At 36.9% G+C, this 14546-nt stretch overlaps 1 long non-coding RNA gene across 1 annotated transcript; it reads right to left on the bottom strand.

Moving 5' to 3' along the window:
- Window positions 1-9575: 9575 nt before the first annotated feature.
- On the bottom strand, window positions 9576-13418 carry LOC128515286 (uncharacterized). The gene is made up of 5 exons (XR_008356605.1): window positions 13359-13418; window positions 11846-11869; window positions 11590-11625; window positions 11416-11463; window positions 9576-10212 (listed from the first exon to the last, which is right to left on the bottom strand). It is a non-coding gene; the product is annotated as an uncharacterized LOC128515286 (long non-coding RNA).
- Between the last annotated feature and the right edge of the window lie 1128 nt (window positions 13419-14546).

Raw genomic sequence — 14546 nt, 5'->3', positions numbered from 1 at the left:
CCAGCAGAGAAGTTAAAGTAAGAAGCCACATTGCTGCCTCGTGTCCCTGTGAAAGTCACATGAAATGCTTTAGTCTCTGAGTGTGGCTTTAAAATGGAAAGAGAATAGAGGAACTGTGTCATGTGTGGACTGAGAAATTTGTTAAAAAGAAGATTGTGCAATGTTTTTTTAACAGCCTTTTAAGAACGATAAAAAAAGAAAGTAAAAAAAAAACATATTATGGTTTCTTTAAATTTTTTATGTATCTGTAACCGTAGAAAATGTGGAAGATCCAAGAGTGTGAATATTTACACCAGGTGCTGTTACAGATTGTTACATCCTGCTGCATGAGGTTCATCACAGACATGGTTACCCCTTTTTATTCAGTAAAACTTGTCTTGTTTTTTTGGACGATCATGACATGTGTGTCACTACATTTCTCATACGTTTTTAAAAACATTTAAATATATTCCTATTTCAGCCCTAAACTCTGTAAACTCTATTTTTTTATACCTGCATGTCAGTGGCGGCTGCTCTAAGACTACAAGGGAAGCTCTGCTTCCTCTACTATGTCAGAAAAAAAATGCTCATATATGCACTGTCGTATTTATATTGGTTTTAATAAAAGTGCGCTAGAATGTGTTCAACTTCATGACTAGCTCGTTCAGAATCAGGTATTTATTGTAGATTGAGTGACGCGATATACATTTCCGTGCAGCACAGCGCGTTAAATCCTTCACTGGATCTCTATGGGCAGCACAGAGGAGCTTCTTCACTGCAGAAAAGCTGGACGGTGATTGGATAAATACACCAAAATCGTCACTTCCAGGGAAGCTCATAAGGGTTTATTCTCTGGGAGTGAATGGAGCAGTGGGTGGGCCAGGACGCTGGGCTGCTGCATGATGATTGGAGGCGCTGTTTAAAGGGCGGAACCCCTTTTTTGATTGACAGCATTTCTTAAGTATACATTAGCGCTACAGAGATTCGAGTTTAGTCCCATGCGGATTTGCAGGTGAAGTGGTACGAAGAACTGCTGCACTCTGTAATGTTTGCTGGTGATATAAACCATTTTTGTTTGTACAAATCATTCTTTAAATAACAAAAAAAATTATTATAGCGTATTTCTCCTTGTTTCAGCATTGTAAAGTTCATATAATTAAAGTAGCTCGTGGAAGGAAAAACAAGCCAGCTAGCAAGCTGTGCATAATGGCAGATGCAGACGGGGCTAATATTGTTGACCTGCTTTTGGCAAAACCATTTAGTAGTCTTTTACGAGGAGAGACTTAGATTTAAACAGCAAGGCAGGCCAGGCCAATGCTCAAGATTGATTTGGTGCAAAAAACAGGAAAATATAAAAGGTCTTTTCAGCTCTCCTGGTACAGTATGACAAGGTGAACTGGCTGACTGGAAGTGCTGTGACAGAAAATGTACTGTTGTCCATGCCTTTTGACAAAACCTCCTCAGGGAATGGGATGTGTTTGGTCAAACGTGGGTTTTGAGGATCTGGGTAACTTTGACAGTTCATACAAAAGGCATAAAAAGTGCAAAGAACATAATGAATTTTATGATGAAGGCCTAATATGAGCCTCCCCTGTTTCAAAAGCTAGCAGCCGCCACTGTGCACAGATTTTGAAACAATGAACCCTTTTTACTCTTGTAAGTTCCTGCTGCTGAATGTGACCTTCATAAGAAAAACTTCTGCTACAACAACAATGGATAAATAGAACTATTACAGTATGAACGATGAAATGCACAATGAAGGAACAGTGCAACGGGGATGCAAATGAATAGCAGCTACAGTAAAGAAAAGTATCTCAGATTTGTTTTAACTCTTGTTTGTTCAGATCTTTGTTCCTCTGATCAGCTGCTAGCATCTCACTCTGACTCTCACTGCTCATGCTAGAGATAACATTAAGCAAAAGGATGGTAGAGTACTGAGAGAGTAGGTCCTACATGGCCCTCTGAGAAAAAGTAATTGCCCCTACAACTAAACCTTTCACATCAAGACCTGAGGTGGGATTCGAACCTACAAAGGTGAGGTGCTCCCATCCGTCATGGTTTGTTTTTTATTTTTTTTTCTGTATTTATTTATTGTTTTATTTATCTTTCACTCTCTCTTTGCTTTGCTTGGTTCTCAACACTATAAATACTGTGTTTCCTAAATATTTTTTCTTAGTTCTTCTGGTTCTTCAAAGGCTTTCTCTGTGCTAGGAAGGTGCACCATTGACAGTGGAGGTGGTCACGCTTCTATCATTTACCAACATGATCAACTGATTGTGCTGTTTAGACTCACACTGCCCGGAGCATAGCCGAGGGGACCATCATGGAGAGCACCTCACATCATTACCTCACCCCTCTTCTGTACATGAACACACTGAACTTGGCGTCTCTTAACATCCCCACACCGCCACATATAACAAGCATGAAATCTTCACTCTGGGTTTTATTCCAAGAGAGGAAAGAAAAAGAGGAAATGCTGATGTGTCACTGCAAAACCTAAAAATAACATTTCTGTACAATTTGTACATTTCTGGATGTTTTTTCAGAAACAAAATTATAGTCTTTTTATTTCGGATGTGCTCTCTGTGTGCATATTAACACACAGGAAAAATTATCAAATTATTATTTGGAATAAATTTGATATCAAAGATAATATACTGTATACGGAACTTAAATGAAACTAACCCTTTAACAGCTTTGAGAGCACTAATATATAATTATTTATATATTAAATTGGATTCACTATATCCTGTAGAACATGTGTTGAAGGTAACCTGATTAAGCCATCTCAACCACCTGGTTGATGTCCGTCATGCTAAACAATATCCACTAGGTGATGCTGCGTCTTTAAATAGTGTTCTTGTCATTTGTTTTTATAATATGAGAAATAAAGTAAATCTAAAGTTTAAAAACATTACATCACCAACAGCAACTGATTATTTTATGTAGCTTTTTTAAATTCTTTTTCTCTTTTTTTATTTGTAAATGTATTGATACAACAATAAATGCTTGACGTAACGACATTAATAATCACAGTTATATGCAGACAAATCATAGTTACATTCTATTATAACAGGAGATATAACCATCCAAATAAAAAAAGGAATAAAAATATGAAAAACAAATATAAATGTAAAGATCATGCTGTGTTCATTTGAATCTGTTTATTCTCTTTTGCCAATAGTGTTGATTCTGTAGGTTTACATCAAACTACACACACACACACAAACACAGAGAGAGTGTTTATTATCATTGTAGCTTTAGTCATGCCAGCCTTAAAAAGTCAAAATAGAAGAGTTAACATTTAAATGAACTTTCTGCCTTGTTTGTTTTATGGTCCAGATATCTGTATTCAAGTCTTAAGTGTTTACTTTATTAGCGGATCCGTCCCCTGTGTCGGCTGTGCTACCTGGATGTAGAGGTAATGTTACGAGGTTATACATGGATTCCGCCAGGCAGGTGAATAATAGCACAAATAAAAACTAAACGTGTGATGCTTAAGAATAATATATTCAATAATATGATTGCCTTAAGAAACATTGTTTACCGCATGAACAAATATGTCCCAAAGTCGTTTTATTGGATTGGGGTCGGGTGACTGTGGAGGCAGTGTGAGTACAGTGACCACATGTCATATTTCAGAAACCAGTGTGAGATGATTTTAGATTTTCTTACATGGAACGAAAAGGGATGGACACGGTCAGCAACAATACTCTGGAGTTTAAACCATGCTCAGTTGGTACTAAGGGGCCAAGAAACAGTATACCCCTCACACCATTACACCACCACCAGCCTGACCCACTGATGCACGGCTGGATGGATCCATGCTTTCATGTTGTTCAGACCAAATTCTGACCATCTGAATGTCAAAGAATAAATCGAGAATCATCCAACCAGATGTGGTTTTTCCAATCTTCTGGTGCATAGGGACCAGGTTAGTGAGGATGTTCACGCTCTGTCCATCAACACCTTTACCCCAAATCATGACACCATCATGTTTACAGACGAGAGCTGTCTCACTCCCCTCTGTATGTCTCTGATCGACTATGGCTCTAAAAACAAAACCAACAATCACTGACTGAAAATGTTCATGGCTTCTGTTCTTCTGTTTTTATTTCTTATTTATGCCCTATTTAAACGACCATGCAAACTGTACAATAAATCAGCAGTTAACATACAGGTAAAGTTGCCCTGCTTTAGTGTATAATAGTTCACTCACCACTCTGAGCTAAAGCTTAAAAAGTTAAAGCGCGAACCCACATTGCTGTCCTACAAGGCTCATACAAAATGCTTTAGTCTGTGTTCGCAATTTAAAATGGAAGAAAATAGAGAACTGTATCACGTGTGGCCTGATGTGTTAACTGTTAAAAGGGGGTTGTTGCTCTCTGCTTACTTATGCTTGTGCAACCTTATCTTACATCACTTATGTAAATGATCTGTAAAGATATTAGATTTTACAAATGCATCGAAAAGTGAGTGTAACGGTACAAATGTAAAAAAAAAAATATATTGGTTTCATCATAGATGTTAACTCTTCATGTCCATCCATCCAGGAACCTGTGCAGTACAACGACTGTGTAGTACAATGGTGACCATTGTATTTACCTCCATTTGGACCTCCGATCAACATTCACATGCACATTCACACACTATGGCCAATTTGGGAACGGCAGTTAACGTAATCTGCATTTCCTTGGACTGTGGGAGGAAATTGGAGAACCTGGAAGAAACCCACTAAGCATGGTGGGTTCCTGTTACTGGAAGTCATTTTCACAAAGCAAATGCCATTACAATTAAAAAGGACAGACAGGCATTCTAAAAAAAAAAATCTTTAAAAAATATATATTTTATTTCTCTTATAGCACAGCAATTTGCCAGTACCTGTTAACTAAATGATTACAAATTATACTAAAAAACATTTAAAACCATTTAAGTGTGGTCTTTAATTCAGACCTTGCTGAGAAAAATGTAGGCTACCGTAGTTCTAACAAATGTAAAATGTAGGCTAGTTCTAGGCTTGTAAAAGAATTTAAAACCTCAGATGATGCTTATCATCTACTTCAGTCTCTGCTATCACTCTTAGCTCCACCGTGTTCTCATTGCAGTAATATCGTGAATGTGAGAATCTAAATATACACAGAATCAGACTTGTTCCTGAGCTGTAACGTCTGTCTGCGATGTGTTTGGTAACCATGTCCCTGTAGATGGTGATAATCTTCTCCCTTTTTCCACCTACATCTCTGCACCAGGTCACACTGTCCTCAGTCTCATCGCCAAATTTAAGGAGATGTTTTTCTCTCTACAAGATTGTTTTTACTGTCGGTCATAATGCAGGAGGAAATTAGAATAGATTCGATTCAATAACTTTGTCATTGTGCAAAGTACATGTACAAAGCCAATACTGATACCTCTTGCATGCTAAGCAAGCTCACTACCATTTGAGATAATTCCCTATTAGAAACATTTACTAAAATGCACCTCTCTTTGAGAATTAGGTCTTGTTGTTTTATATTGCACACTGGTCTAAACCACTCAAAATGAGCACTTTTCAGTTTCAGGTCAAACTTTTAAAATGTATTGTTTTTAGTATTCCTTATGAATTATATCAATGGTGAGTGAGACAGTGGTGAGGGACAGTGGTGAGAGGAGTCCTTGAGTGTGTCCTAACGACTGACGCATGAGGGATAAGAAACCCATTGATCCAAGCCACCAGTCCAGTGGCCCTCCAAGATCCCATGATCCAGGGGTCTTCTGAACTCTCATGGGTGTAATACAGCAGGGAACACATTAAAATGTGCAGGGCATGGGGTCCTTCAGGTCTAGGGTTGGGAACCTCTGCCCTATAGGGAGTCTGTGTCACTGCTCTTCTAGCTATGGGTATTATGGTTTCTTTGGTCCCATGGCCCTGTCTCTCATTCCCAAGTCAGTGGGGACTTTATTGTTTGTATGTGTTCATGAGAACATCCAAGAGGTCCCTATCACAGAGGTCTGAGTTATAAAGCAGAATGAGAAATGGTCCATGTGTGAAGGTGTTGTAATTGACCTCTCTGTTCCTCTGCTTAATTCCTCTTTTTTCCCGGATTGAGCAAATTTAATATTAAAGCATTTATTTTTTTGCCTCAATATATTATCTCTGTGTGTCTTTGGTATATTCCACTGCTGCATGATTGGCACAATATATTATAATGCTAATATATACAATACATGTACAACTCATATGCACATGTGGAAGCCACCTGCCCCAGCTGTCCCTGTGCACCAGCCCAGGTCTAAGGAATTTGTTTTAAAAGGGGACTTTGGATCAAAACCTTAAATATACAGTCAGCTCAATTAACTTTGGAACAAAGGCACCATTTTGGCACTCAGCATCCGTACACCACCACACTGAATTTAAAACAGGTTCAACCCATAAACAGACACTGGACGTATACATTTGGTTCCATGTTTGCCATCATTCTGGGTTTTGATCCCACTGGGTTTTTATCATTGCATTTTTTTTTCTGCCTACGATATTATGTTTGTTAATGATGTGAGCTTCTGACAGCTTTTGACTTTATTTTTCCTAATTTGTTTCTAATAGAGGTATCACATCTCAGCCGCCTGGGACAAAATTTTATCAAGTAAGTTTGTATCTCGTCACTACAACCGAGAAATAAAAAACTACAGTCTGAAATCTTTTTAAAGTTATGAAATAAACAAGTAAACAAACAAACAAGCAATTAAAGTTTTTAATAAACAAAAACTTGTTTAATCACATCCCATTAAAAATATCTAGAATATCTTTTTTTGTCCATACAACTCTGCATATACAGTATAACTGTATTATTTATATTTATATTAAAATCCATATCCAGCATTAATACAGTGTACTGAAATAACGCTGCTCTTTATTCACCACCGTGGGTTGTGTGTGTACACTTACACACAGCAGGAGACAGATAAACCTAAAATATTTCATCCTGACCAAATGAAAATGTTTATAATAAGCAACAACATTAATATTATAAATGACACTCTGACGTGTAATGTGTTTTATAGAAAGTGATGTGATTGTGTGCGCTTTCGCAATGTTCTTAGAGGAACTGCTACTTGGTAGTGGGTGGCATTCAGTATATACTAGAGTTTGACACGTCATTGACAGGAAGAGGGTTTTGTAGAAATAGTTAAAAGCTAATTATAATCTGCTGATTTTTAATGTAATCAGTGATATTATTATTATTATTATTATTATTATTTGAGGTTGAAGCCCACGTCCATGTCTGTCTGTCTGTCTGTCTTTTTGTACAGCAGAACTCTCTGTCTAACTTATTAATACAAAGAAATCCCATTCTGTAAGGTTGAGTATCTTCTGTCCAGCAGTCCATTTAAGTCTATATTAAGGTCACAGTTGGACGCATGTGCCGTAAAAATATGCTGTTTATAAGCATTTGGATTTTATCTATGGAGCATGCTTAGCTTCATACAAATCCTGAAAGACTGGTAAAGTCTCATTAAACTCTGTCCAGCCCTCTTTGTGCAACGCTGTGACAATATCTGGCTGGACAGAAAGACAGACAAGCAGACAGAAAGACAGACTTTTTTTTTCTGGGACTAGTTTCTGGTCCTCTAATGTATGAAAAGTAAAGATATAATTGAAAGAGCAAGATATACAGACAAAACCTTTTATAGCTTCAATTCTCAATTCTCTTTTTGTTTTAAATGTAATGACCCCCCTCAGACCATAACCGAGAAGACACACTTGCATGGGATGGGAATTGGTCTATCATAACTGTAACTGCCAAATATGTCTCAGACATACACACTTCCAGGCTCAAACCCCCATGTATTACACGTTAACATCAGTAGCCCAATCAAATACAGACACAAACCGTACAATGAGGTAGCAAGATTAAACTTTTAATTTTAACCTTTAAATTAAAATTAAAGTCATCCACACCTTTATATTTCTCTTCAATTAAAATTTAACCTGGTTTTGAACAAACCAAAAAATTTAAAAATCAAACAAATGAAGTTTAATACTGGGGATTTTTTCCCCCAATCAGTCAGAGTCTCCACTCCTCCTCCTAACCCAGCTAAACTCTTTCTCTACTGTATATTACAGTACTTTCATTCTTTTTTATTCTGTCCCAAAACTCCAACTCTTTTCCCTCCAAATTTAGCCCCGCCCACTCTTAAACCTGATGATCTAGACCATTTCCAGTACAAAAAGAAACAACAACAACAACAAAAGAAACAGAAAAAGGATAAAGATGTATTCCACCAAGGTTTGAAACAGGATATTTCAGTTATACACAACCCCCTTATTATCCTTTATACTCTAACTAGGTTACATTGCTTTATATATTATCTATGTCTGTATACTGTAAAGGATTAGTTATACTGTTGGAGTTGGTAATGTGTTGAGTTAGTAATCAGAATGTTTCAGGTTTAATGGTTTAATATAGACATATTATGCTAATTTTATCTATCTATCTATCTATCTATTTATCTATCTATCTATCTATCTACTGTATCTATCTATCTACTGTATCTATCTATCTACTGTATCTATCTATCTATCTACTGTATCTATCAATCAATCAATCAGCAGAAGGTGGTTGAGATGATGGTCAGAGGTCCTTAACAGTTAATGCTCAGTTGGTGGCTCAGTGACATTTACATTTAGGCATTGGGCAGACGCTCTTATCCAGTGTTTTCAGTCAAACACTGTTGGGATGGGGTTTTCTTTCTTTTATTTATTTATTTATTTAGGTTAGATTGGTGCACTTCACAGGTCCCTGATCCTGCAAGAGCAAGAAAGGCCGCATGTCTGTGTTAGAGGTCTGCAACGGGGACTGGAGTCAGATGAACAGAGATGTTTGTGTTTGGGACAGAAGCCTGACTCAGACACAGCTACCTTTTCAAGAATTTTGGCCCGGTTTCCAGGTGGAAAAATTAGTTCAGAAACATGATTTCAGTTAAAAGCCTGAAGTTAAATCAAAGAGTGGACAAACCCAAAGCCCTGGATGATGGAGGGTTATTTTGCATAGTGCTAGAACAGACTGACTCCTGGTGAATTTCTGCTTGTTTGTTTTTTCCCCTACATTATTACCTACATCATTCATTAAATAGATTGTAATGCGTACTGATTCCAGGTGGTTTAAGTAAAGTCCTCACTCTATTATAAAATTCTATATTAGTAACAAAAAATTTTTTAGCTACAGTAAAAGCTTTTTCTGGTGGAAAGTTTTGTTCAGAGTGAGTCTCCTGGTGTACAGTAGGTACAGTCTTGGTGTTTGGCTGTTCAGGACAGTGGCTTATGATTTGTGATGGCGAAGTTTATGTGGGAGTCAAGGAGCAGTATGATGAGAAATGAGACCCTCCATGTTTTAATAGGCAGTAAAGTGTTTGGTGTAGAGGATCGACAGTCATTGCAATAATCAGTCGAGTCTTTAAGTGAAGCAGTAAAAGCATATTTGTTTATATTATTTATCTAAAAAGTTATTTTTTATTTATATCTGTATGTTTAAAAAAGTGTGTGTGTGTGTGTGTGTGTGTGTGTGTGTGTGTGGTGTGTGTGTGTGTGAATATAGCAGATAAGTTCTTCAGTGTGGCTTTTATTTCAAAACTGATAACACAAAGAGGAAATGCTGATGTGATTGTCATTACAGAACCTGAAGTACTGTTTTCTGCAGAAAGCACATCATATTCTTCTTTACACACGGAGCAATAAGGTCTTCTGTCACATGTGCTGTCTGTGTACAGTATACTTACATTAAACTAATAGTTCTTATTCCTTCTTTAAACACATATACAGTAGATGTAGGTGAGATAAAAATTAATTCAGCATTAATGTAAACAAAACTAAAGCCAGAACACATTACTTTACATTACACCTTGTATTAATTTATGTGAAAACAAAGTAAAATAATCACATAGTGTGGTGAAAGACCTGATGTTATTGAGTTCAATTAAAAGAAAAGTAAATAAATATATAAAGGTAATAACAGTGCAACACAGCGCAGATCGTCCAAACGGCAGGTTAATAGATTCAGTAATAAATGTTTCACGTGATAACTATACCCATAATTAAAGTTTAAGTCACATTCTGTCATAAAAATAGGTACGTTTACTGTCAAAAGAAAAGAAAATATAGAACTTAGACCCATATGAATGTTGTGTGTTAGTGTGTGATCTGGAGTCATGGATGTGGAGCCAGGCAGTAAACATCTTCTTTTGGGATTGTCTTGTTATCTGCAGAGAAATACAGTCTGATTATCTGTAGAGCGCAGGGTCAGTCATGATACAGCGCCCCCTGGAGCAGATACAGTTAAGAGCAATGGGGTCCAACAATACAAAAGGGTCCAATAATGGTAACCTGGTGGAGCTCGGGCTTGAACCATCAACCCCCAGATCAGTAACTTAGTGCCTTAACACTCCGAGACAACACTGTCCAGCCTGTTAATCTGTTTGGCACTGATTCCCCACAGCACACACCTACACTTCCACACTGCACTTTCCGTCATATACACTCACTTCCACATTCAAAGTCATTTTTATTTACATACATCTGGAGTTGATTACACATCTGTAAACTGAACTGTTTGTTGTTCAGTGTGAAGTTTCACTCTGAGTTTAGTGTAAGCTTTCTGATTATGTGTTCTCTCTTGCATGGTTCTTGATCGTGTTTTGATTACCAATTGTAGTGGTTCCCATTTTGGTCTCTGGAAATCTGCTTGCTGCATGCCTGACCGTGAACTTTTTACTTATTTTTTTTTAATTGTTCATCTGATTTTGTTTTTATTTTTCTTCAATAAAGTCAATAATTGCGATGTAAGCTATTTCTCCTGTCTTGCATATACTTGCATGTAATGTTGATGTTGAGTTCCTGACATCACTTGCATTATAGCACCTTATAGCTCTAGACTTTTTTATTATCTTATGTTAGTTAGTGAGGTGGGAATGGAACTCCAATACAAATTAGTTTTCAGAACAACTTTTTAGTTTTCAAAATATACAGTAGAAGCTTCTCTGTCCTAAAGATGTTAGAACACTTAAAAACTACAGCTTTACATCCACCTGTTACAAAGTGTGTTGACACTGGAGACTCCTTCCATACTGTAGATGTTACATACACATATCCTTACAAATACATCATCATTATGGATGCTTTTAATCTGTTTGTGCTAGTGAAATTCTAAATGGACAAAGAGGACATATTTTAATACATAAAAATGTAATTGGTGGTCAACTGATATGTGCAATCCAACACCTGGATTTATAGGAAAGTAGTTAAATAGTAGTAACTGTAATTGTAACTGCTTCATCACATCATGCCATTATTGTTTTTTTTTTTGTTTGTTTTTTACTGGAACACAGACACAGTGTTCATTACTTATGTGGTATTATTCATGCATGCTTTAAAAAGAAGTGTTAAAAATGAAATAAATTTCAAACCTTTTCCAAGTAAATTATTGTCCACCGAGGTTATTGTGGTCCTGATATCTGTATTTAATATATGGAATAAAGTGTATACATTTTGTGTATTAATAATAATGTTTTTTTATGGCAAAAATAGATTTAACCTGCAGATAAAATTCTATACAGCAAGTTAATGTTTAAAGTCATTACCTAAAGTCGATCCTTCCTCTGTGTCATCTGTGCTGCCTGGATGTATAGTAACAGTAAGTTAGACTCATTTTTGTGTTTTTTTTAATTAATTTTTCTAAATATATAGGTCTAGACTAATGTTTAAAAAGAACATTAATTTGCACATGTTTAAGATCGTCACTGAATATTAATGTTTATGTCCCACTGAATAACATATGTGTTGCAAAATGTTTGTGTATAAGATCAGAACATGAATATGGAGTGTGACTGTAATTACCTTCTACTGGCATCTGCTGAATACCTGCAGAGAAATACAGTCTGATTACTGATTGATCTAACTGTTATCTCTCCTTCTCTTCTCTCTCTCTTTTCCTCTCCCTGTCTCTATCACTCTCATTACACATGTCTCTCCTGAGCTGCCAGTGATCCAGACCTCCTCTCCCCTCTGGACCTGTCTGATTCGTCCTGGTGTCCCTCTTCTGGTTGGGACACCAGGACACCTGTTTGGAAATCTCATCACACCATTGTTCTGTGTGGTCTTCCTAGGATGTGTGTGATGACTGGGGACGGTTCCACTTCACCATGAAGACGGTCCTGTCCTCGGCTGATGCAGACAGATGTTCTTTAAGGAATCATGACTGCAGTTGCTCGATAGTTCAGGACTAGAGTTTCCTACAGTCTACCTGAGCCTCCAATAACCAACTGGACTCCATATTGACTCTAACAATCTCCTGTTGTACTGAACTTCCAGCCTCCTAACACCCAGTATAACTGCAGATCAATCCCTGCTATCCATTATCACCCAGGGATATAAAATACTATGATACAGTACATCTATACAACAGTTTGTTCTGCCTGAGTAATCGGATTGAACAAGAGGCCTTCCATGAGTGATGATATAGAGTGTAACAGCACTGGGATATTTAACGATATGTTAAACAGAAACATGATCTTGTATTAAGTACTGTGTTGTCTTGATCGGTCTGCCTCTCTCCTTTGTTGCCTGGTCTAGTGTTTTGTGTTATGCTTTGACCTGGACTGATCGTGTTGTATCGATGCTGTTATTTTATCTCCACAGTGTTTGCATTGTTTTTTTTATTACAGTACACCTCATGCACATCATGGATCCTAATTCTTACCCTGAATCTCCACTGTTACACCATACGCAGGCCCAGATTCGTAACTGCTGCACTACCCCAGTGTGCCGTCAGTGTAGCCTATCTATGCGTCAGTACGTCTGTCGTCACTAACCACATCCTGTGTAAGCCTAGACGGAGAGACAGAAACGCCCTGTTGCTTTTTTCTTCCAGTATTTAGCTTTGATTTCATCTCATAAGCTCATGTGTTTTATTTAAAATAAATAATGTACACGCTGCATCACAAATTCATTTGATAAGTTTCCTTAATCTGTTTCAAATTTTGAATTTCATTTACGCCTTTGAGTTTGATAATTGCTATTCTGCTTATTGTTGTGGTTCTTCTTTTTTTTTTCGGGATATACTGTTTGTAAATCAACTGCCTTTCTGCCAGCATTTAGCGGCATTTTATTGAATCTTCCTGGAATCTTTTTTGCTTCCTTCTATTGCAATATAAATTTCACTTGCAAGTGCATCCACATTAACTACTAAGAAAGTGAGTGGAAAAGAATGAGCTTTGTGGAAGCTTTTAAAGTCAGTTTCTGTTCAACTATTGCACCTGAGCAGATAAAACAACTTCAATAAATAAATTAATTAATTAATGTAAAAATATGCTTTTATTTATGTACATAGATAGATTTTTTTTTTACTCACGACCGTAGGCTGTATTTCCGCTCACACACCATGCGAAGACACACGCAATCCCAAAATACTATATATAGTATAGAATATACACTCAATCACACTCTTGCACCTGTCACTTTGTGCTCCATGCACCATTGGTACCTTCGCTACCTCAACCCAGGAAATAACATTAAAAAAAAAAATGTACATACCTTGTTCATACTGTATTTATACCCCGTCTTGTTTACTGGTTTATATTGCTCATTATAATGTCACTTGTCACTTTAATCAACTAAAATAAGCACACTTGCACTATTCCTATTGCACTGTTCCGTTTCTCTCCATATCTGCCTTCTGTGTTGTTAACTGTCCCTTTTTGCAGAACAGTAACTAAATTACAGTGGGAGCCACGTCAAACAGCCGCTTGGAGCATGATAGGTCCATGACAGGACCGTGACAGGACGGAATGTGATCCCCCGCGATGACGTAATTAACGATGCCCCGCCCCATAAACGCCCCCATGCGCTTTCTAAAAAGATGGTTGCAATGCTGTATAATTCCGCCAGATGGAGCATTAACTGCTTCAGTTAACTGCAGTGTCCAAGCAGCCGGTTACTATATTTAATATATATAACATAACTTACGTCAACATAGTTTCATAAATAGATGATGTGGTAAAAAAGAGGGATAAAAAACGATTCATAAAACAGATTTAAATCACTCAATACACAACCCATGATGCTTATGCTATTTTTAATTAATGATTAAATTAATTAATTAATTAATAAAACTACTTATTGCAATATTTTTCAGGACATCCTTAATAATACTTAAAGACACGGTAACATCTGTAATTTATCTATACCAGTCGTTGTAAGTACGGAATACAAATGTGGGCTATGTACAGTATTTTACATTACAGTGTATTTTATCTATTTCCGTTTAATACACTGGTAGATAATATTTTGCTGCAAAGTAAAGCTTAAATTTTAACTTCTGCTTGAGTTTGTTTTCGTTATATTTTTGATGTGTTCGCTGATGGGGTTTTTTTCGCTGATAGTCAAAAATTGGCATAACAAATCGATTAATGGCGCATAATATCTGTTCATACGGATCAGTATGTCTTTAGTCATTTAACCAGCATAACGTTCCCCCATCAAAGATCTGATGGGACATTAATCACTTATCACTACGGTGAATAGATGCGGCAGCAGAGAC

This window comes from Clarias gariepinus, chromosome 2 (genome assembly GCF_024256425.1).
Source record: "Clarias gariepinus isolate MV-2021 ecotype Netherlands chromosome 2, CGAR_prim_01v2, whole genome shotgun sequence".
Taxonomy (NCBI): domain Eukaryota; kingdom Metazoa; phylum Chordata; class Actinopteri; order Siluriformes; family Clariidae; genus Clarias; species Clarias gariepinus.
Note: the sequence above shows the minus strand (reverse complement) of the source record. Positions and strands in the feature narration are given on the sequence as shown.